The following is a 22,833-nucleotide window of genomic DNA, read 5'->3' on the forward strand; positions in this document are numbered from 1 at the left end:
CAGTACAGCTAAGAAACAAGAAAAAGTTCACGAACTGTACTGAAACATCATGTTTTGGTTCTGTTAAATTAGTCCAGGAAGCTCCATGTCTGCCATGTTCCTTGGTTGTCAATTACTTCATTTCTGTCCTTGTTCTAAGATTCAGAACTCTTATTTCCGTCTTAAGATATTTTGTCCCTACCCTAAAAAAACTTGTGTGAATCTTTAGAATTTATAGAGGCCCAACAAATAAGTAGATCAAGATGTTGGAGCAAAGTTAAGAAATTGTTTATGACTGTCAATTCTTTTCCTTCAAGGTGTTTTGAAGAGCCCTAAATACCTAACTTCTATCAGTAGCAGAATAGATAAATGAATGGGTAAAAGGTTAATTTCTACAATGATATTTTAAAGAGTAGTAGAAAATCAGTGTACTATATTTAAAGTCACAAACATGGATAATACACAAAAATCTAATATTAATTTTTTTAAAAAAAGCAAGCATCAAAAGGATCTACACACTATGACAGCATTTCTGCAAAATTTTAAAAGATTAAAATCAATGACATTGATTTTTATGGATATATGCAAAATTGGTAAAAGTATAAACATGTACATGGAAAAATTTTGAGTTGACAAGAAAGAGTTGTCTTTCTAATTGATACCTTTTTCAGCTACATAGATCATACACACTGACTTTTGTTTTAGGATGGAAGTTGCCACATTTAGTTGGCTTCCACACTAAGCCCAATTTTAACCTATATAAATATTCATGTTTTCCAAATACTACATGTTCTCACTTATAATCAGGAGCTAAACACTGAGTATTCATGGACATAAACATGGCCACAGTAGAAACCTGGGACTACCAGAGGTGGTAGGGAGGGAGGGGGGAAATGGTAGAAAACCTATTGGGCACTATGCTCACTCAATACCTGGGTAATGGAATCATTCATACCCCAAACTTCAGCATCACACAATACACCTATGTAATAAACCTGCCCATGTACCCCATGAATCTAAAATAAATATTGAAAAAAATTGATTTTTAAAGGCAGACATTTAAAAAACACATATCCAGGTTTTCTTCTTTTTTTCAACTTCATCCTTTCAAAGATTTTTCTGGATGTGGAAATTCTTAGAAGTGAGCCACCATGCTGTAATCTGAATCATAGCACTCATACTGCCAGATACGACTTCACAGTTGTTATTTGATGAAGACCTCCACTAGAATACTGTAAATGAAGCAGTTTTGAAATATTCCTGCATAACTCTTGATATATTTCTCAGAAGGAGCTCAAGTCATGAAAGAAAACCACATGAAATTTTGCTTTAACTGCTTTGTTCTCCGGGGGATACTACCAAAGCAGTGTTGGGTCTGCGACAGCTTAAATTACTTTTAGTGTTTGAGAGTGGAGAGTGGTTAGTGCTACCTGGTTCCCTGAATAGAGGGCTATTTGCTCTCTTCTTTGACTCAAAGGAAAGATGCTGCGATTGAGAATCAAGCACCAACGTTTAGCACAGCAGTCTTTCATAATGGAAGAATGACAGGTATAACACCATCTCAAATGTATCCAAAAGACCTAAAACACCTTTAAAAAAAAAAAGAACAAGAAAAAAAGAAAAGAAACCAAAGAACTCCCACTTTTATCTGTGTAGGTGCATTATTAGAAATGTATTTGTTTTACTCAGTGCCTTAGTAGGCTCTTCAAAAACCCCATGCAGAGTTACTAAGAGAAGAATATCAGATCTTGAAATGTCAGTAGCGAAAATTTGTAACTCTCAAACATAGAACAAAAAAGCCTAGTAAATAATTCGCCTTTTAAGGATGACTGTTTAGCCAGGAAAACATCAACACCAACCACCTGTATGTCCATGACACTGGGAGGGCAGCACTCATCAAATACAACTCAATACTTGAATTTTACCAGTAACATGAATGGGAAAGAACAATGGTGTATTAGTCCATTCTCATGCTGCTGATAAAGACATACCCAAGACTGGGTAATTTATAAAGAAGAACAGTTTAATGGACTCACAGTTCCACTTGCAGGCTTCACAATCACGGCAGAAGGCGAAGGGGGAGCAAGACACATCTTATGAGGCAGCAGGCAAGAGAGAGTTTGTGCAGGGGAACTCCCATTTATAAAACCGTCAGATCTCATGAGACTTAATCACTACCATGAGAACAGTATAGGGGAACTGCCCCCATTATTCAATTATCAAATGTCACCTTCTCACAGAGGGTTTTTTCTGAGTCATTCTATCTAAAATTAAAGACCCCTTTTCTGTATTCTGATTCTCTCTATTGCTTTTCTTGCATTATTTTCCCCTTACTCCTTATCACTTGATTATTGCAATTCAAGGTGATACTTGGATTGGGACACAGCCAAACCATATCAAGTGGACACTGAATGTAAATAACAGATGTAAATATGAAAAGCCTTGTTTATAATTAATAGTCTGCCATAATAGAACTTCTAGGAAGGTGGTCCGTGCATAGAAAAAAGCAAACTCCTTTCAAGAGGAAGATCAGTTGAATTAAACTCCTAGGTATAGTTGTACCAATGTGATAATGGCACAAGGATTCCTATTTCTGAGATTGCATGTTTGTGAACACTATATAACTCAATCACCTATAACACAAAATATATACCATTATGTACCTTGAGAGCAGGGATTATATCAGTTTTATTAATATTACATCCTAGCACCTAGTACTATGGTTGACATTTAAAAAATCTATAAAAAATATTTGGTTTTGAATGATTATATTCCCACTTCTATTGGGCTAAATGCTTCAGAGCTGAACCCTCTCATGTCAGTACAGCTTAAGCACCCATTTAATCTCCACTTGGATATTTAATAAGATATCAAATATTACATGCCCAAAACAGCTCCTGATCTTATCCTATTCTGCCCTCCTGCTTCCAATCTGCTCTTCCTTCTGTTTTCCTCATTTTAGCAAATAGCAACTTCATTCTTGAAAATGTTCTGGCCAAAAACTCAGGAGTTATATTGACTCCTCTATTTCCTTCACACACTACATTTAATCCATCAGGAAATCTTATAGGTCTTACCCTCTAAGCCTGACAGGTTCTTATCATCTCAACTGCACCAACTTGATTGGAGCCATCTGATTTCTTATGAAGAGCCTCTTAACTGATCTCCCTACTTTGGCCCTAATCCCACTTCTCTCTGTATTTAGCAGAGCAGAGAGATTCTTTATATATATATAAGTCACACGACATTCCTCCTCTAATCAAAGCCTCCAGTGGCACCCACTCAATGAAAATAAAACTGAGTCTTTACAAAAGCCTTACATAGCCCTAAGAACTGCACCCCTGTGACATCATTTCCTATTTTTCCCTTCCTTCAGTACATCAGTTCATTCCACTTCCATTGGCCTGCTCTGTTCTTTGAATGGTTGAGAGATATTCCAGCCCATGGTCTTTGCATCTGATGCTCCTTTGGACTGGAATACTCTTCCAAAAGATATCTGCGTGGCTTACTTGCCACCCTCCTTTTATTATTTATTCAAATGTCACCTTCTCACAGAGGGTTTTTTCTGGGTCATCCTATCTAAAATTACAGACCCCTTTTCCGTATTCTGACTCTCTATTGCTTTCCTTGCATTATTTTCCCCTTACTCCTTATCACTTACCTAAACTATATATTTTAATATTTTTTTCTACTTATTTTCTGTGCCTTCCCCAACTAGAAAGAAAGCTCTAAGAGAATAAGTTGTTTCATCTCTTCTGATTACCAATCCTCCAGCTCCTGGAGAAATATGTAGTATACAGTAGCTGCACAATTAATGTACTAATTGAATAAATGACCTCTCTTTAATCATCTCTCTCTTCTACAATGGATTTTGATTCAAACTACAAGTTGTATCATGCTGCCCACTAAACAGTCCTTGGAACTCTTCCTCTTAAATCATCAGCTCTAAAATGTTGAGTAAAAGATAAAGAAAATTAGAGCCAGAAAATAAGAAGGCTGTTACATCATAATACCTTAAGATATCCTGTAATGTCAAGGTGTCAAACAATTATAAAAATGAAGACAAAAGTACAGATGTAAATAAGAGGAATCTTGAGTAATTAATTCTTGGAGTCTAAAGACTTGAATTTAATCTTGTCACTTCAATTTACTCATTGTTAAAAAAGTACTTAATCTCTTCGAGTATCAGAAGCCTTATCCACAAAGCAGTAAAATAACTGAGGCTTCAGGATATTGTGATAAGTAATTCACATAATATATGTGAAAGTAAGAAAGTGAGTATTTCTTTCCTTTTTTTAATCTGAATATATTCTGAATTTTTTCATGTTCAATAGCAATTTTTGTTTAATAAAAAGCCGATATAAATGATATAGAGGATAAGAAAAATAATAACTATAACAATAATAAATGCTAATGTTATTTCAACTAAGAACATCAAACAATATTCCAATCAAGTATGAGTTATCTAATTTCACTTTATAACATTTCCAGCTTAGTTATTGTTAAATATTTGTGGTACTTATAAATTAAAGCTATAAAAATGCCTATAGTGGCCAGGAATGGTGGCTCATTCCTATAATCCCAGCACTTTGGGAGGCTGAGGCAGGTGGACTGCTTTGAGTTCAGGAATTCAAGACTAGCCTGGGCAACATGCTGAAACTCCGTCTCTACAAGAAATACCAAAATTAGCTGGACAGGGTGGAGGGTGCCTGTAGTCACAGCTAATCAGGAAGCTGAGGTGGCAGGATGGCTTGAGCCCGGGAGGTGGAGGTTGCAGTGAGCCAAGACCACACCACTGCACTCCAGCCTGGGTGACAGACCTAGACCTTGTCTGGGAGAAAACAAAACAAAAAATGTCCAAAGCATCTGAAGAAAGCAGATGAAGACAGCAGATTTTAACTTTTGAATCTGAATTGCATCTTGATTACCGTACAATTGCACTTATGACTTTTAAATGATAAAACAAGAAAAATACTAATTCATTTGTATACTTTTCCTCAAGTTAGAACAAAAAGACAAACAAAGTAGCAAACAAAGATGACACTAAAAAATTTTGTCAGGGTCTGTACCATAGACTAGTGTTAATTTTTGCAAGGAACTCTTGGAAAACTCATTAAAAAAAATAAACAAAATATCAAAGATTTCAAGGAAATTAGCTTCTTAAGGGAAGATAAGGAGATGTGAGAGAAAAATCAGAGGAGAGTGACAGAATTATTCCTCAGAAGATAGTTTCAGAAAACTGAATGAACCTATCATCTCTAGAAAGAAATTTTTATACAAACAATAATTGTTTTTCAGGCTTTCTATGAAGTTTCTATTCATATTTGAAAGGCCAAATATTTTGTAAAATATTTGTAAAACTTAACATGAAGCTTCTGATTTTCCTTTCATTTTTGTCTTACCTAATCTGCTTTGTCTTTGTCACTGAGCACTCACATACCTCGAAAGTGGAGTGATGGGAGGAAAGGATGGCTTACACAATGACTGTCGCTTGTGAAACTGACTCTGTCCATGTAAAACCCTCAAATATACCATGAGGTACACTTAATGATACTAAGTCCAAATTTCTGGAACAGGGAAATGTGACTTTTGCCTTATGATTTAAAAAAATAATAATCACATAAAGTACACTAAGACTTTATGTGAAACTGTTGATATTTCTAACTTGATTGTCAAAAAAGCAAGTCAGCAAACGAGATAGAGAGACAGATCTTAAAATAGTTTTCATTTTAACTCTGTAAGTGTTTCCAGATGGGATACAAACTATACAAATTAATTGTGAATGCTTCTGGATAGGTTTTTTTTCTTCTTTTTTGAAAAAAATAATTTTAGAGAGTTGCATTTTTCGGACTGCTTGAACAATCACCCTGTAATAATTATCAACTACTTGCCAATAATTTTCAAGAACCTGTTTTACTTTTTGCACAATAATGCATTATTTTAATGTTGAGCTGGATTTGGTAAAGCAGAATAATATGAGTTTAAAATTGCCTCTTCAACATATCGTATTCTGAAATATTTGTAATATAACTGAGTTTCTTCTTTTAATGAAAATGTATGAGTGTTCACCTTACTACTAACATATCCATGAGCATAAAACACTGATTTGAATCGTAAATTAAACTGAAGCCAGCAGGATTCCAAAAAGCCTATTTTTGGATAAATGTGGCATGAACTCTGTGAAAAAAATTCCTGGCATTGATCTAACTCTTGAGAACCAGGTCATCAGACACAGAGGTCACCTCACAAGCTCTTGGGAAAGTGAAGGGATTAATGGTCTGAAGAAATTAGGATTTCCTTTGCAGAACATGTCATAGTTGGGTAACCCAGTAAGAAGGACAATATGATTATATTTCTTACTTCTTTTTAGGGCAAATTAACTGAAACAACCTACCAACAACATTCAAGTTTGTATCAGATTGAAAAACCAATGTAAATATTTTCATGCTTTAACTGGTAAAAGAGAAACACTAGCAAGTGTGTGCTCTTAAGAGCATACAACATTCATATACAATTGTCCTTTGAATTCAATGGAACTTATTTAGCAAAATTTCTGGCTTCAGAAGCATACTTATTATGCTTAGCACACTCTAAGTTATCGGCGATCTTCTTGTTTTGAATTAAAAAAAAAAAGCCAAACAAAACAAAACTACATTTGGTGTACCAGATTTGCAACTACCATAACAAATGAAAGAAAACAGCAGAAATTGTTAAAGGAAAAGGAATGATCAATCAATAGAAAGAAAATTAAGAGTGTCTGGGATGAGAATGAAGGTAGGAAATGAAGCTAGGCAGATAGAAAATTTTATCCTTAGCATTTCTGAGTTAAATAAAGTGACTAATGATGATAGCAGTAATAACCAACACATAATTTTCAAAATGTCTGATTCTATTAGAAGAGCTTATTTATTTTCTTAAAGTACTCATTTTAATTCTATAAAACACTGTGATGTGATACTATTATTATCTCCGACTTACAGATGAAGAAACTGAAGCAAAGAGTATACAGAATTTATCCACAATCATTCTACTAGTATGCAGTAGAGACAGAATTAATGATAGGGCAACCAACTGCAAGGTTTGCTCAGTACTATCTTAGTTTTAGCAGTAAATTTTTGCTTTCTGGGAAACCCTTCTCCAAGACATAAAAAGCCTCAGATTTCAGAGATGGATGCAGAATGTTGAAAGAAATGTACAAAATCCACAGGACCACCTAGAAAATGGAGGCTGCATGCCACAGTATTTTTAGTGCTGAATGGATGAAGCATCGATTATCCATTTTTCTTAATGGCTCCTGCAAGTTTTCTCCTGACTACTGATGTTGGTAATCAAGATTTGTGATCCTAACACCAGTTCATCCATTGTTGCATTACTCTAGATGATGTGACTTGAGTATTTAACCCACATACATTGTGATCCTGAGCTCCTCTTTGATTTTGCCTGTGAATTAACTGTAGTGATTTGTATGAAAAATGAGTATGACTATAATACCAAAGCTAGCATGACAATACCGAAAAAAAAAAGGCTAAACAACTGTGTTACTTTAAAAATACATAGAACGATGCATGGATCTAGATTAGGGAGAAAATCAAAACAGAGTAGTGTACAATAAATAGAAATAAATTTGAGACTAGACAGAAGGTAATATGAATACACTTGTGGAGCCTACATCTCACAAGTTTAGGATGAGACAGGCAAGTTTTTGTAAGTCAATCAAAATCATTTTTTATCTCCTCCCACCCCCCAAAAAAATCAATGCTCTTTTGAAAATGGCAGTTGTCAAACTGGCTTGAATATACAATAAGAATAAACATTCATTATAATTTTGTTCTCTTGATTGCTCAACACACCTGAGTACAGTTACTTTTTTCTGATTCAAAGGTTGCAAGTAAAAAGTCCTGAGGGTAAACAAAAGGGGAAATTTTGAGGACCAATATGTTGACCTCTTAGAGTGTAGAGCTGATTTTGTCAGATCTTATTAATGATCATGGTGCTACAATATATCAAATGATACATTGAATCATGCCAGCAAAACCACGTTCCCTCTAGCTCTTCGTTTTGAATTCTAAAATAGAGTTTCAAATCATCTCCTTGATTTCTGTAAAGATTTTAATGAAACTTCAGATGACAAAAAAGATGTAGCATCTTGTCCAAATTTAAAGTAGACTCTACTCAACTATCTGCATATTTGACAGACTGTGCAAATGTAAATGTTGGAAAATTCCATTCAGCCTATAAATGTCTTATAAGAGAAAATGAACAGTTCTTACCTATTAAATGTCCTGTACATCTTTACACAATATTAATAAAAAGGCATGTGGTTTTCTTAGCTATGAAATTGCGGTTTTATAATGAAATTTTTTGGTCACTTTTCAGTTTCCCCAAAATGTGCAGAAGCACTTAATGAGCTTTTTGACTTTCTGGAAATGGGAGAAGATACGTGCTTTGAGACATATGCTGACAAGATGCCTATCATTGTGGCTGGCCATAAAAATATGTTAAAATATTGGCCTTCTGTAAAATTATATTTTCAAAGCATGGAGCAAAAAGAATGTTTCTCTTTGATTTTTAAATACATGACAGATGAGAACAAAGAAAAAGATTTCCATGAGACAGAAATGTAAATGATGTTTCTCTAAAACTGTTTAATGATCTCTAAAGAAGATGTAAGAAACCTAGAAAAAGATGAACTGACTCTACTTGAGTCGTTTGAAGTTCTGTGTAGTTTAGGACAAAAAGCCATAGAGTGAAAAAAGGACTCATTTTTAGGATTTAAGACTGTTTTCAAAAAATGTCACCAGAAAAGGGCAGTCAAGTTAAACAGGAATTTCTCACTTATTTACTAAAAGCAGTAACTTGTTTAGAACCTGCTCTGGTTTGAATATGGCCCCCAAAGTTCTTAAGTTGGAAACTTAATCCTCAATGCAACTGTGTTGATAGGTAGGAACTTTTAAGAGGTGATTAGGTTATGAGGGCTCTGCCCTAATGAATGGATTAATATTGTTATCATGGGAGTGGGCAAGTTCGGCCTTCTCTTCCTCTCTTCCCCTCTTTAGCATCCTTATTCTCTTGCCCTTTGCCTTCTGACAAAAGTACCCTTGCCAGATTCTGGTGGCGTGCTCTTGGACTTCCTAGCCTCTAGAACTGTAAGAAATAAATATCTGTTTTTTATAAATTAACCAGTCTGTGATATTCTGTGATAGCAACACAAAATAGACTAAAACAGCACAATTTCATAAGGTAAAACTACGTGCTTTACAACTATTAATCCTGATAGTGTTTTAATTTATGTTGACATCCAATGTACTTGTAAGTGTTTAAAAATGATGGACATTTTGGACATAGACAACATATATAATGAATTCATAGATGCAAAGAACTTGATTGAAAGGCAGCTGGTCTACCAAAACAAGCATGTACATAAAAAGTGGATGGGTATTTTTGCAGAGCTGGGAACTAATTCCTACAAGTCTAAAAAGCTATTTAGTAAAGCTACACAGTAAAATCGAAAGCATTCCATGCTCAAACCTTTTTGTTGAGAGGATATTTGGCTTAATGTTATCACATTGGACTGACACAAGAAATCAATGTAATATGGACTTAATGAGGGCAGAATTGTGAGTCAAAGTAAATTTTACTTTTGACTGTATTCATTTTTGCCTCTATTAAAAAGAAAAGAAATGAAAGGCAAATATAAACATGCCATAGTTATTTTATTAAATAAAGGTAATATATGCTTAATTACTACATTGTACCTACCTTTTAAAAAAATTCTTATATTTACTTAAAAATGCACAGTAATATAGCCTAAAAATTTAAATATCCAGTGAGGACTTAAAAAGCATTAAAACAAATGTCTGGATCAGAAGACAGAAAGAAACATTAAAAAAATTAATACATTTTTTCACACTATTGGCCTTACTATTAACTAGCATTAAAGTACTATTAATTTTCATTGTTAAATAGTAATAACACATATGTGAATAATTATTTATGGTGTACTAAGCATATTTTTGGTCTTGCAGTGCTATTTCCCATTGGCTCTCTAAAAACTTGGTCACCCTAACTGGTAGCTAAATATTGCATGTTTTTAGCAACTTCATTAACAGTGGGAAGGTCCACAAATGCTTGCCTATATTTCCTTCTGTGACCAAATACAGGTGGCCCCAGATTTACAGTAGTTTGACTGATGATTTTTTGACTTTCCAATAGGTGTATGAGGACATAACCCTGTTGTAGATTGAGGAGCATCTGTATACTAAGCCCCTTAGAACAGGACAGAGCAAGGCTTTCATGGGTAAAAATGTCTTGACTATCCTTTGAATACAATGATTCAACCCAGAGATCTTGTTGAAACAGAGTTTTCTGGGCTCATTTCTAGCTCTAAATTTTCTTATTCTCTGATAAAATGGATAACTTCTCCTGTTTGTTTTCATTTGCACACACACACATACACACACACACACACACACATACCCCTTTTGAAAGTACTTCTTAAAGGGGTTGGGTGATGTGGAGTGGGGTAGAACAGCTGAAGAGTAAGGAAAAGTAATCATAGAAATACCAGATATGAGTTACCCAGATATGTATATTTTTATCACTTTATCATTCTCACAGAGTCATTACCTTTGGCTTGAATGAAAAGAGAAATTCACCACAGTGAGAAAGAAAATTTTGAATCATAGATGAACAGAATTAGAATTAAAGGAGAAGGTAATTTTTTATATCTAGATTATAAAAACCATATAATAGACACTGCATGAGGCAAGAAATATTCAATAAAATGTTGGTAGATTCATTCTAAGAATATTTATTGGGTACCTATTATGTGCCAGGTACTGAATAAAACAGAATATAAGTATAAATATAAATATGTACATGTGCACATACACACACCCATGTCATTTTTATTTCATTTTCATTTGGTTTTCTTAGCTATAGCAATTTCAGAAAAAAAAAGAATATTTATTAGGCTTTCTTTTTTACATACTCATGAATAAATGTATTGCATTTTAAGCAGAATGCGGATCTTCCAGATATTCTAGAGACAATTATTCAACAGGCTTAGTGACAATAATGTGAGATAATATAAAATTCAAAAAATAATTAACATCTTAAAAGTTCCATGAATTGGATTTTTAAATTAGCAAGTAACTACCTATAGGAGGTCCTTAAAGTGTATTATTTACATTGTAATGATACACAGAGTAAACTGGCAATCCCTTGAATTGTTCATATCAAGATAGGCAAAATGGTTTAGTTTAGCCATATTTTTGTTCAAATGCTTTTTTTTTTTTACTTTTTGTGAGTCGGAGTCTTGCTCAGTCGCCCAGGCTGGAGTGCAGTGGCGCGATCTCGGCTCACTGCAAGCTCCACCTCCTGGGTTCACGCCATTCTCCGGCCTCAGCCTCCGGAGTAGCTGGGACTACAGGTGCCCGCCACCAAGCCTGGCTAAGTTTTTTTGTATTTTTAGTAGAGATGGAGTTTCACCATGTTAGCCAGGATGGTCTCGATCTCCTGACCTCGTGATTCACCCATCTCAGCCTCCTAAAGTGCTGGGATTACAGGCGTGAGCCACCGTTCCCGGCCTCAAATGCTTTTAAAATCTTGTTTATACAATTTGTCATTATTGTCTATCTTATAAAGCTATATAGATAACTATTCTGGAAAACCTAGCCTAATTCCAGTAGAGTCTAGTAGTTTTGTAACTTTATCACTTTATTTACTAGAGATAGCCAAATGAAATAGGCTAGAAAAGGGCCAGGTACAGTGGCTCAAGCCGGTAATCCTAGCACTTTGGGAGGAAAAGGCGGGGGGATCGCTTGAGCCCAGGAATTCGAGACCAGCCTGGGCAACATGGCAAAACCCCATCTCTACAAAAAATACAAAAATTAGCCGGGCGTGGTGGTGGGTGCTTATAGTCCCAGCTACTTGGGAGGCTGAAGCGGGAGGGTCACCCAAGCCTGGGTCAAGCCTGTGGTGAACCATGATCATGCCACTGCACTCCAGCCTGAGTGAAAGAGTGAGATCCTGTCCAAAAAACTAATAGGCCAGAAAAAAAGAAAAATGATTACAGAAAGGTTGCTATGTTAAAGTAAAATTTTGTGATCTGGAACAAATAGAGTATAGTTAATAAACACCTCAACTTGTTCTTACCAAGAACAGTATACACAGTTGAAAATATTTTTTAGGATATTAGGATGGAAAGGTTTCTATGTTTCTTCTGCTTGGTTGATTGATTATACTTTCTTAAGCATGAATAAATTGGATGATTAGAACCATTACATTTAAATTTTTTTAAAATAATAATTCCTTCAGTTAAGCAATGCTAAAATCATTTCACAAATGAAGAAGAAAACAAATCAATGAAAAAGATTATTTATTTTTAGTACTGATTTATGATTGTACTTAAAACTAAATTTAGTGATACTGATACTGTGGGAATTCCCAATGTTCACATAACCAACATTTGAAAGAGTTGGGAAGTTATATGTAGTTATATCTTGCCACAAAGCTATTCTTAGACAATTTCATTATGAAAAAAACAGTCTGTCACTTCTAAACCCAAGGCAAAGCACTGGCCTAAACATTTCTCTTTCAGGAAAAGTTTACCTGATTAGATGTAGATAAAATCATTATTTTTATTAGAATCTCAATCATGTGTTTGTGCCTTGAGAGTTAACTACATCCAGGATGAAGAGCTTTAAAGGCTTTGAGAATAGTTAAATAGTGAATTAATAAGTCTTATTTCCAGAAAACTTTATAATTCTCAATATGATTCTTATATATTGTTATTCAATCCCTAAAATAATTGACAGACTGTTAGAAAAAATTGTGTTAGTCATATCTGATCAATTAATAACGGGAACAAGAAGTTCATATGATTTGTCTAAGAACAAAAAGGAATTACTTAAAACACTGGAATCAAAAACCTAAGCCTCCTGATTTTTAATTCTTATTCCTACTTTCCTGAATTATAAACTTGGGAAATAAAGAATTGTGATGACAATACCTTTTGTGATGCTATGGATTAAATGAGATAATCTACGTAGACATCAAAGGAATGATGTTCATCCTTATTATGAAAGGTCTTGGGACACTCTGGGCCCTTCTGAGAGTTGAAGTCTTCATCCAGTGTCCACATTTTAGGATCCCTTATGTACTTGATTACTTTTCTTCTTGCAAAACGTTTCTCACTAGAATTGCAGATGGACCTCTAGCTGCTATTTTTAGCCAATTTTATTTGCTGAAGATGAAATAGAACCTAAATAGTTTAAGTGTGAGGATCCAAGCTGTGCATGGGAGGATCACAGGATTCCTTCTGCTTAAAAGTTCTATTGTCCACTATTCATAATAGCAAATACATGGAATCAACCTAGTTGCCCATTAATGGTGGACAAGAAAAAGAAAAATGTGGTACATATACACTATAAAATACTATGCAGCCATAAAAAGAATAAAATCAAGTCCTTTGCAGCAACATGGATGGAACTGGAGGCCATTATTCTAAAAGACTTAATGCAGGAAGAGAAAACCAAACACTGCATGCTCTCTCTTACAAGCGGGAGATAAATATTGAGTACACATAAACACAAAAAAGAGAACAATGGACACCAGGGCCTTCTTGAGAGTGGAGGGTGGGAGAGGGGTGAGGATTGAATAACTACCTATCAGGTACTCTGTTGATTATCTGGGTGACAAAATTATCAGCACACTAAGACTCTGTGACATGCAATTTACCCATGTAACAAACCTGCACATGTACCCCCTGAACCTAAAATAAAAGTTGGAAAGGAAAAAAAAAAGTCATAGTAAAATAAAAAAATAAAGTCTGCCATAATCCAGAAAAAAACTCAAAGAAAGCATGTTACTAAATAATATAAAATTTATTGAAAAAATATATATTGCAAAATAAAAAAAATACAGCCTTATATCACGCTATCATAATTGTGTCTCTCGTTTTGCTTAAACAAACTGTCCTAGGAAATGACGTCACTTCCTCTAGGGTGTCTTCTCTGACTCTTCAACGTCCAGGTAAAGGTCTTTCCCATGTGTTTCCACAGCATCCTCTATAGTTGTGAGAACTATAACACATTTCTCAGAAGATGCTGATTTTGCTGCTTAGTTGTCTATACTACTAAATAAACTGTAAGCTTTGCTTGTCACAAAGATAGTACTCAACTATTTGGGGAACAATAAAGGATGGATTGAGCACATTATAAATTTAAAAAATTAAAATCAGTAGAACAAAGTTTCCAAATACGTTCCCACAGATTCCTCTTAATTACAAAAAGTTCAATGTTTCTGTACAATGTAACTTTTTAACGAAGTGATCCAAATTCAGTAATACAAATGACTAAATTGATAGTAACTGGACATCTTGATGCAACGGGAAGGAGCTTCCCAGGAGCTCCGCCTGGGAGGCGGAGCTTGCAGCGAGCCGAGATTGTGCCACTGCACTCCAGCCTGGGCAACAGAGCCAGACTCCATCTCAAAACAGAACAAAACAAAACAAAAAAAACCACTAATCCATATTTTCAGGAAGTATGTACATCATTACATCATTTAGGATCTGCACATGGGCATGGCTGAAGTTTCCTTCTCAGTAAATATAAAACTGGTAAATGTAAAACATTAAATATGTTACATATTTATAAAACAGGCCATGCTGCTCCTCTGCTCAAAACTCTCCTGTGGCTTTCCAGAGTGCTCAGAGTAAAACCCAAACCCAGAGTCCTTCCTATGTCCTACAAAGTCTTCTGTTCTAGACCCTCCGGCCTGTTCTGCTAACATACTCTCTCTCTTACTTTTTCTACTCCAACCACACTGTTCTCCTTGCAGCTCCTCAAACATTTCAAAATCTTCCTGGTTCAGGGTCTTGTTTTTGTTCCCTCTGTCTTTCTTTCCCCAGGTGATCTTCAAGGCCTACTCTCTCACTTCCTTCAGGACTCTGCTCCTAATACTGAACTTGGACACAAGAGGAAGATGTAAACAATAAAACAGCATACTAGCAAATAAATAATTTCAAATTTGAATAAGTGCATGAAGGAAATATATTATGACAAGAGTGTTCAGTGAGAAAACACCAAAAAATTATTGGTTCTAAAAGGTTAGCTTTTGGATAAAGTTAATATTCCAGATAATGTACTAAAATCTTACGTTTTTGAAACCAGTTTCTTTTCAAGAAATTTTTTATATTTTGAGGTACTCAACATCCAAATTATATAGTTTTTCCTTAAATAAATACATTAGTTAAAGTACTATTTATACTAAAGTATTATACTAAAGTATTGGCTATGATTTTTAATCTCCACCTCCACCTAAATCCCACCATACTATAGATAGCAAAATACAAAATAAGTGTAAGAACTAGGAATAGGATTGTGCAACCTTTAGCATCATAAATTCAATATTTTGTTTTCTAATAATAAAACTCTTTTCTTAAATTTTTAAAGTAACTTTTCTTTTTGGGCTTTAAAAAGTAAAAATATTCTTTTTGAAAAACAAAGACTTTCATGTTCAACTGTAGAGCCTTACAATGTTAAACTACCTACTGTTTTCTTCTAGCCTAGAAAAAGTTTAGCCATAAAATATTCAACACACAGAATTCATGGTATGGAATTAAAATGTTCCAAACTGTGACTGTTTTGAATCAATCCTACATTTAGAAAGAAATACAATGGCTTTAAACAACAAATCAAGGCCTATACTTGGAAGGAGGTGAAGTTGGGATGGGGTGATAAGATAATAGTAAGCTTTAAAAAAAATACAATCATCAAACTAAAGAAAGTGAAGTCTTTTAAAGATAATAAAGATCAATGTCAAGTTGAACTGACAGGAGAGAGTAGGCAGAGTTTTTGTATTATCTCCAAAGAATTATAATTTGACTAGAGAAAAGAGTTAGTAGTATAAATTATAAGACCATTTTCTGAGGCATTTGTTACAGTGCTCTACAAATCCACAGTAGAAATGTTAATTTAATTACTTTGAAACTTATGCTGCTGTAAATTAAAATATTCCCTCCACAAAGGGGGTTACAAAAGAGAATTACTACTAAGAGATGAATAGACATTTGGATTTAGTTTTTTAACGTTCTTCTAAACAACAGAGAAATCTGCAATTCCCAATAACGGAAGGCTTTAAAATATCATAAACACTATATCTCAGTTAAGTATACAATTACATTACCTACATTTTATAATGGTTACTTTTGTGTCTAAAAGAGAAGACAATCAAATGTTTCCTTAGACAGTAGAAGCAGAGGGAATTCAGCAGTTAACCAGCTGTGTTGCCACCTTGGGGTTTATGGTAGCAATTCAGAAAAGTTACAAGTAGATGAGACAGGCTCTTCTCACCTTTGGATGTTAGCATAATTGGGAATTCAGAGATAACCCTTACTTGGTTTAGCTCTCTGTTCCCACCCAAATCTCATCTTGATTTGGAATCCCCATGTGTGGAGGGAGTGACCAGGTGGGAAGTGATTGGATCATGGGGGCAGTCTCCCCCATGCTGTTCTTGTGATAGTGAGGGAGTTCTCATGAGATGTGGTAGTTCAAAAGTGGCGGTTTTCCCTGCTCTCTCTCTCTTGCCACGTTGTGAAGAAAGTGCCTGCTTCCCCTTCACCTTCTGCCATGATTATAAGTTTCCTGAGGCCTCCCCAGGCATGTGAAACTGTGAGTCAATTAAATCTCTTTCCTTTATAAATTACCCAGTCTCAGTTATTCTTTATAGCAGTGTGAAAATGAACTAACACAATCCCTCACAGCAGTTGGTGTTGTGGTTTCTAATGAACGAAAGAAAGAAAGAAAGAAAAAGAAAAAACCCTTACCACATCAGCATTAATAAACTTACAACCAATTAGAAACAAGAATGAAGACAAAGCAAAACAAGACACTTTTTGAATATTTAAGATGTCTTATACCATATAACATGGTTTTTCTTTAAATGAATTCTGTCCACTTGGTCAAAAAAAATTATTTTATATACCATACAAAGCACTGGGGTTGCAAGCAAGAAGAAAAGACATTCCCTAATAGGAGGAAGTCACAGTCTAGAGAAGACAAATACGTTTCAAGAGATGATTGTAATATAAAATGATGAGAGGTGCACAAAGTATTTTAGAAATACGTGAAAAGAAAGTTAACTTTTACTGAATACTCATTATGTGACAAACACAGCTCCAAATCTCTAAATTTGCAGAACTGCAGCAATTTCTGAACACACAGATTAGAAATTAGTAACATTGTGAAACATTGAAAACAATAGTTTTTTTTTATAGAAAGCAAGAGGCAGAGTGTGTTTAATTGGCAGAAAGCATGTATGAAGGAAGGAAAACAAATGAAATAAAAGGATGCTATAGGATAATTTTACATTTGACTCATGAAAAGCTTCAACATTTTTCAAATTGTAATTAGTTATATTTTTCATAAATTTAAATATTTCAGAAATAATCAAAACAAAGCTTTAACTAGTTTTCCTTGTATCAACAGTAGTGTCCTTGTACAAAAAAAAAAAAAATTTAGTTTTTCCTAGGGTCTTTGTCAATTCCAAATTGTAAACTACTATATAAATGTAACCTCCAGCCTGGGCAACAAGAGCAAAACTCTGTCTCAAATAAATAAATAAATAAATAAATAAATAAATAAATAAATGTAACCAAGAGAGAAAAAAATGCACCATTAAATTAATAAGTAATCCTCTTTTATATAGAGAGATTACTTATACTTTGGCTATGCTTACTTATGGACTATGAGGTGACGAGGCGTAACTACTCTTTTATGTAAAAGTTCTCACATAGCCAACTCTAATAATTGAGAGGTATAAAATGACAAACAGTCCTTTACACCAACAATAGACAAGCAGAGAACCAAATCATGAACGGACTCTCATTCAAAATCACTACAAAGAGGGTAAAATACCTAGGAAAATAGCTAACAAGGGATGTGAAGGATGTCTTCAAGGAGAACTACAAACCACTGCTCAAAGAAATAAGAGAGGACATAAACAAATGGAAAAACATTCCATCTTCATAGATAGGACGAATCAATATTGTGAAAATAACCGTACTTCCCAAAGTAGTCTTTAGATTCAATGACATTCCCATCAAACTACCATTGACTTTCTTCAAAGAATTAGAAAAAACTATTTTAAATTTCATATGGAATCAAAGAAGACCCCGTATAGCCAAGACAATCCTAAGCAAAAAGAATGAAGCTGGAGGCATCGTGTTACCTGACTTCAAACTATACTAAAAGACTACCATAACCAAAAAAGCATGGTACTGATACCAAAACAGGCATATAGACCAATGGAACAGAACAGAGACCTCAGAAATCTACAACCTTCTGACCTTTGACAAACCTGACAAAAACAAACAATGGGGAAAGGATCTCCTATTCAATAAATGGTGCTGGGAAAACTGACTAGCCATGTGCAGAAAACTGAGCCTGGGTCCCTTCCTTATACCTTATACAAAAATTAATTCAAGATGGATTAAAGACTTAAACATAAAACCCAAAACCACAAAAACCCCAGAAGCAAACCTAGGCAATACCGTTTGGGACATAAGCATGGGCAAAGACTTCATGATGAAAATACCAAAAGCAATTGCAACAAAAGCCACAGTTGACAAATGAGATCTAATTAAACGAAAGAGCTTCTGCACAGCAAAATAAACAATCATCAGTGTGAACAGGCGACCTAGAGTTTAGGAGAGAGATTTTGCAATCTACCCATCTGACAAGAGTCTAATATCCAGAATTTACATGGAACTTAAACAAATTTACAAGAAAAAAACAAACAACCCCATCCAAAAGTGAGTGAAGAATATGAACAGACATTTCTCCAAAGAAGACATTTACACAGCCAACATACATAGGAAAAAAAGTTCGACATCACTAATCATTAGAGAAATACAAATTAAAACCACAATGACATAGCATCTCATGCCAGTCGGAATGGCAATTATTAAAAAGTCAAGAAACAGCAGAGATGCTGGCAAGGCTGTGGAGCAATAGGAACACTTTTACACTATTGGTGGGAATGTAAATTAGTTCAACCATTGTGGAAGACAGTATGGCAATTCCTCAAGGATCGAGAACCAGAAATACTATTTGACCCACCAATCCCACTACTGGGTATATACCCAAAGGAATATAAATCATTCTACTATAAAGATACATGCACATGTATGTTTACTGAAGTACTATTTACAATAGCAAAATTATGAAACCAAACCAGTTGCCCACCAATGATAGACTGGATAAAGAAAATGTGGTACATATACACAATGAAATACTATGCGGCTATAAAAAAGAATGAGGTCATGTCCTTTGCAGGGACATGGATGAAGCTGGAATACATCATCCTCAACAAACTAACACGGAAACAGAAAACCAAACACTGCATGTTCTCACTCATAAGTAGGAGTTGAATAATGAGAACACAGGGAGACAGGGAGGGGAACAACACACACCAGGCCCTGTTGCGGGATGGAGGGTGAGGGGAGGGAACTCAGATGACGGGTCAATAGGTACAGAAAACTACCATGGCACAAATATACCTATGTAACAAATCTGCACATTCTGCACATGAATCCTGGAACTTAAAGTAAAATAAATAATAATAATAAGTGAGAGGTGTTTCTTTATTGAAATGACTTCCCTGCAGCAGAAATTCATCACTAATTAGTTCAAATTAGTTTTTGTATTTAACTGTCATGTACTTAAAGAAAAATCATTTCAAAGTACATTTGATCTTTGATATGGGATAGCTACAATGAATGAAAGTATATGTATCTTAATTAATTTAGTAAGCATTCATTATTATGTAGTTTAATCTGTTTAAGTTATTATGTTCTAAAGTTTGAAGAACATATCTGAGGTACAAGTAATCAGTAAATCCAATTTAAAGTATATTTACAATGTTTTTACTACTGTCTAGTTTGAAAACTAAGGACTAGATCACTGAAAAATAGTTACTCAGTATTGTCTTATTCAGACCTCTGGTGCTAAAGTGAAAGTTGTGAACAAATAATCAAAATAGGAAAAAATTAAAATTTAGAAACAAAACAAAAAGCACCTACCTACCGTAACCCACTATCCTCTACTCTGTAGAACAAAATGTAATGTTAGTGAAAATGTAGAAAAGCTTCAGTGCTCCTATTTAATTTTCTAAGCAACGTTCAGCTGGAATCATGCCATTTACTTTTATTGTCTGCCTGAGGGGACCTAGCTGAAATCTCTCTGAGCACCCCAGTCAACAGTCAGCCTTGACACAACAGGGACCTGGTTTGCCTTACTCCCTCTATATTTTGTGGAGATGGGGTAATCTAAAATTTTAAATAGGGTAGCAAGGAAAGCCTCATTGAGAAGGTAATATTTGAGCAAAGACTTGAAAGAGATGAGGAATCTTGACAAGCGCTATCTTTGCGGCGGTGGGATGGGGAGTGTTGAGAAGAGAAAGACACTTAGGTCTAACTAGGACACATCTGATGTTTTTGTGGAAAGGCAAGGAGGCCAGTGGCTAGAGCAGGTGAGCAAGGGGAACAGTGGTAGGAGAGGATGTCGAGAGATGCTAATGGGTGCCAAGATTTGAGATTTTGCTCTTACTGAGATAAGGAGTCATTAGAGATTGAATCAAAGGTATGAAGTGCCTGATTTGCATTCTAAAGGGTTTGGGGAATAAATTTGAGGAGTGACATGATCTAATTCGCATTTTAAAAGTATCCCTCTGGCAACTATGTTGAAAATTAAATTAAGAGAAACAAAGAGGGAAACAGACAGCAGTTAAGGGGCTATAGCAAACAAGCAGAGGAGAGATGATAGAGGTTTGAACCTAGGTGGTAGGGATGATGTTGAGAAGAGGTCAAATTCTGGATCTGGCATGAGATGCTGATGGGATTGAGTGTGCAGTATGAATGAAAATAAACAAATAAAAAGTGATGCATGCTTTAGGACCAGAGCATCTGAAAGAACAGAGTAGCCTTAGAAGACTTAGATGAGAGAATATCATAAGTATATAGTTCTAGAATAGCTATATCAAGCCACTGGTGCAATCTGAGTCTGGAATTTAAAAATGGAGATAGAAATATGTGAGAGTCATGAGATGAGGTATACAGCCATATGACTGCATGACATCTCCGAGGGAGAAGGGCAGGTATATAGGATTATGCTCAGGACCAGAATGACAATGAGAGGTCAAGCAGATGAGGAGAAAACAGTAAAATACGCTAAAAAGGACAATTTGCTGAGAAAGGAAAGAAACTAGGGAGTGGTGTACCCAAGGCAAAGTGAAGAAGGTGTTGCAACAATGTGGCCAACTCAAAGTGTCCACACATTAACTTATGAAATACATCTGATCTTTATAACAGGACACTTCTTTGATAAGCCCTCTCTGAGGACTCCTGGCTCACACAGATAATTTTCCCCTATGTCTCTAAATCACAGGGCAGGCCTTGGTTATAATTCTTATAAAATTATCACTCTAGCTGCAGTTTCTCTTCTGTGTCCTTCTTCCCTACAGCCACTTCTCTAAAAATATGAGTTTTTTGAGGGCCTGAAGTTTCCACTGGAATCCTTGGAATCCAGTGATACATCTGACAATTAGGAAGGAGGAAGTTACATTTATTCAGAGCCTACTGTGTATTAGGCAATGTGTAAATATCTTCATGATGTTTATCTTAACTTAGGTAATCAAAAATGTGGATAAAAGAATAAAGAAAGGGTTGCCTGAACACATATGACAAATAAAAGCAATTCAGTGCATTGGGAGAGCTCTGGAGTGGAGAAGGATACATCAGGATACCACAGCTTGATTCCAATAGCTATCAAGATTATTGAGCGAACTCTTCTTGCACTCTTTCCAAATTCCTCAAGCAAAATTCTCCAATATAATTTTGTTTCCTTTACAGATTTTCCTGTAGAGTTAGAAACTGACAACTAGAAGACATAAATATCTGTTCCAACTGGCTGCTGTACTTCTGTGTATTAATAAATTAATGTTCTGTTTGAAACATTAGTCTAAGGTAAGTTTGGTTAGTGTGTTTCTTTTTGAAACTCTAGAGATGATCAGTCTCCTTGTTTTCTGTTTTTCATTGATCGCTAGCATTCCAAAATCATGTTGTGGGATCAAAATGGGGCTGATGCAGACAATCACAAGAGATTATGATATAAGAATTCCAGGACACACATGCTTTGTGATTGACTGCTAAGGGAAAATATTGATTTCCATTTATTTTATCTCTTGTTGACACACAATAGTGGTCACGGTCATGACTGTTATACAATGGATTGGGGAAAGGTTGTTAGGCAATGAACTGAGCATAAAATGATATTTTGTTGCTGCCTCAAATTTTATTCATTTTTCTGAGTCTGAGTTTATTACCTGGGCTAAAATGTAGAATCTCGGAGCCAGAGTAACACAATCCAGATTTAAATCTATTATTTGTTAATATATAGCCAATCTTGCTTAGATGGATCAATTTGTGATGCTCTGACAAAATAGAGTTTGTAGTCCTTCAAACATCAAAATTTAAACTGTGCTGACACAGGTAAGGTAATTTTACATTTAAGCTGCTAATTGAGCATGAATTTGCTCTCCCTCTGGTATACCTGCACCATCTCTCTCTAAATTTGAGTCAAATAAAATTTTAGATGAAATTTTTTTTTTTCTTTTGAGACAGGGTCTCACTCTGTTGCCCAGGCTATAGTGCAGTGGCACAATCACAGCTCACTGCAACCTCAACCTCCCAGGCTCAAGCAATCCTCCCACCTCAACCTCCCTAGTAGCTGGGACTACAAGGGCATGCCACCACACCTGACTAATTTTGGTGTTTTTTAAATAGAGATGAGGTTT

General features: G+C 35.1%; 1 protein-coding gene across 24 annotated transcripts in view; it reads right to left on the minus strand.

Moving 5' to 3' along the window:
- ADGRL3 (adhesion G protein-coupled receptor L3) overlaps positions 1–22,833 on the minus strand; it is an 849,533-nt gene that overhangs the window by 94,407 nt on the left and 732,293 nt on the right. The gene's annotated exons all lie outside the window — the stretch shown is intronic.

Source organism: Pongo pygmaeus, chromosome 3 (assembly GCF_028885625.2).
Source record: "Pongo pygmaeus isolate AG05252 chromosome 3, NHGRI_mPonPyg2-v2.0_pri, whole genome shotgun sequence".
In the NCBI taxonomy this organism is placed as follows: Eukaryota; Metazoa; Chordata; class Mammalia; order Primates; family Hominidae; genus Pongo; species Pongo pygmaeus.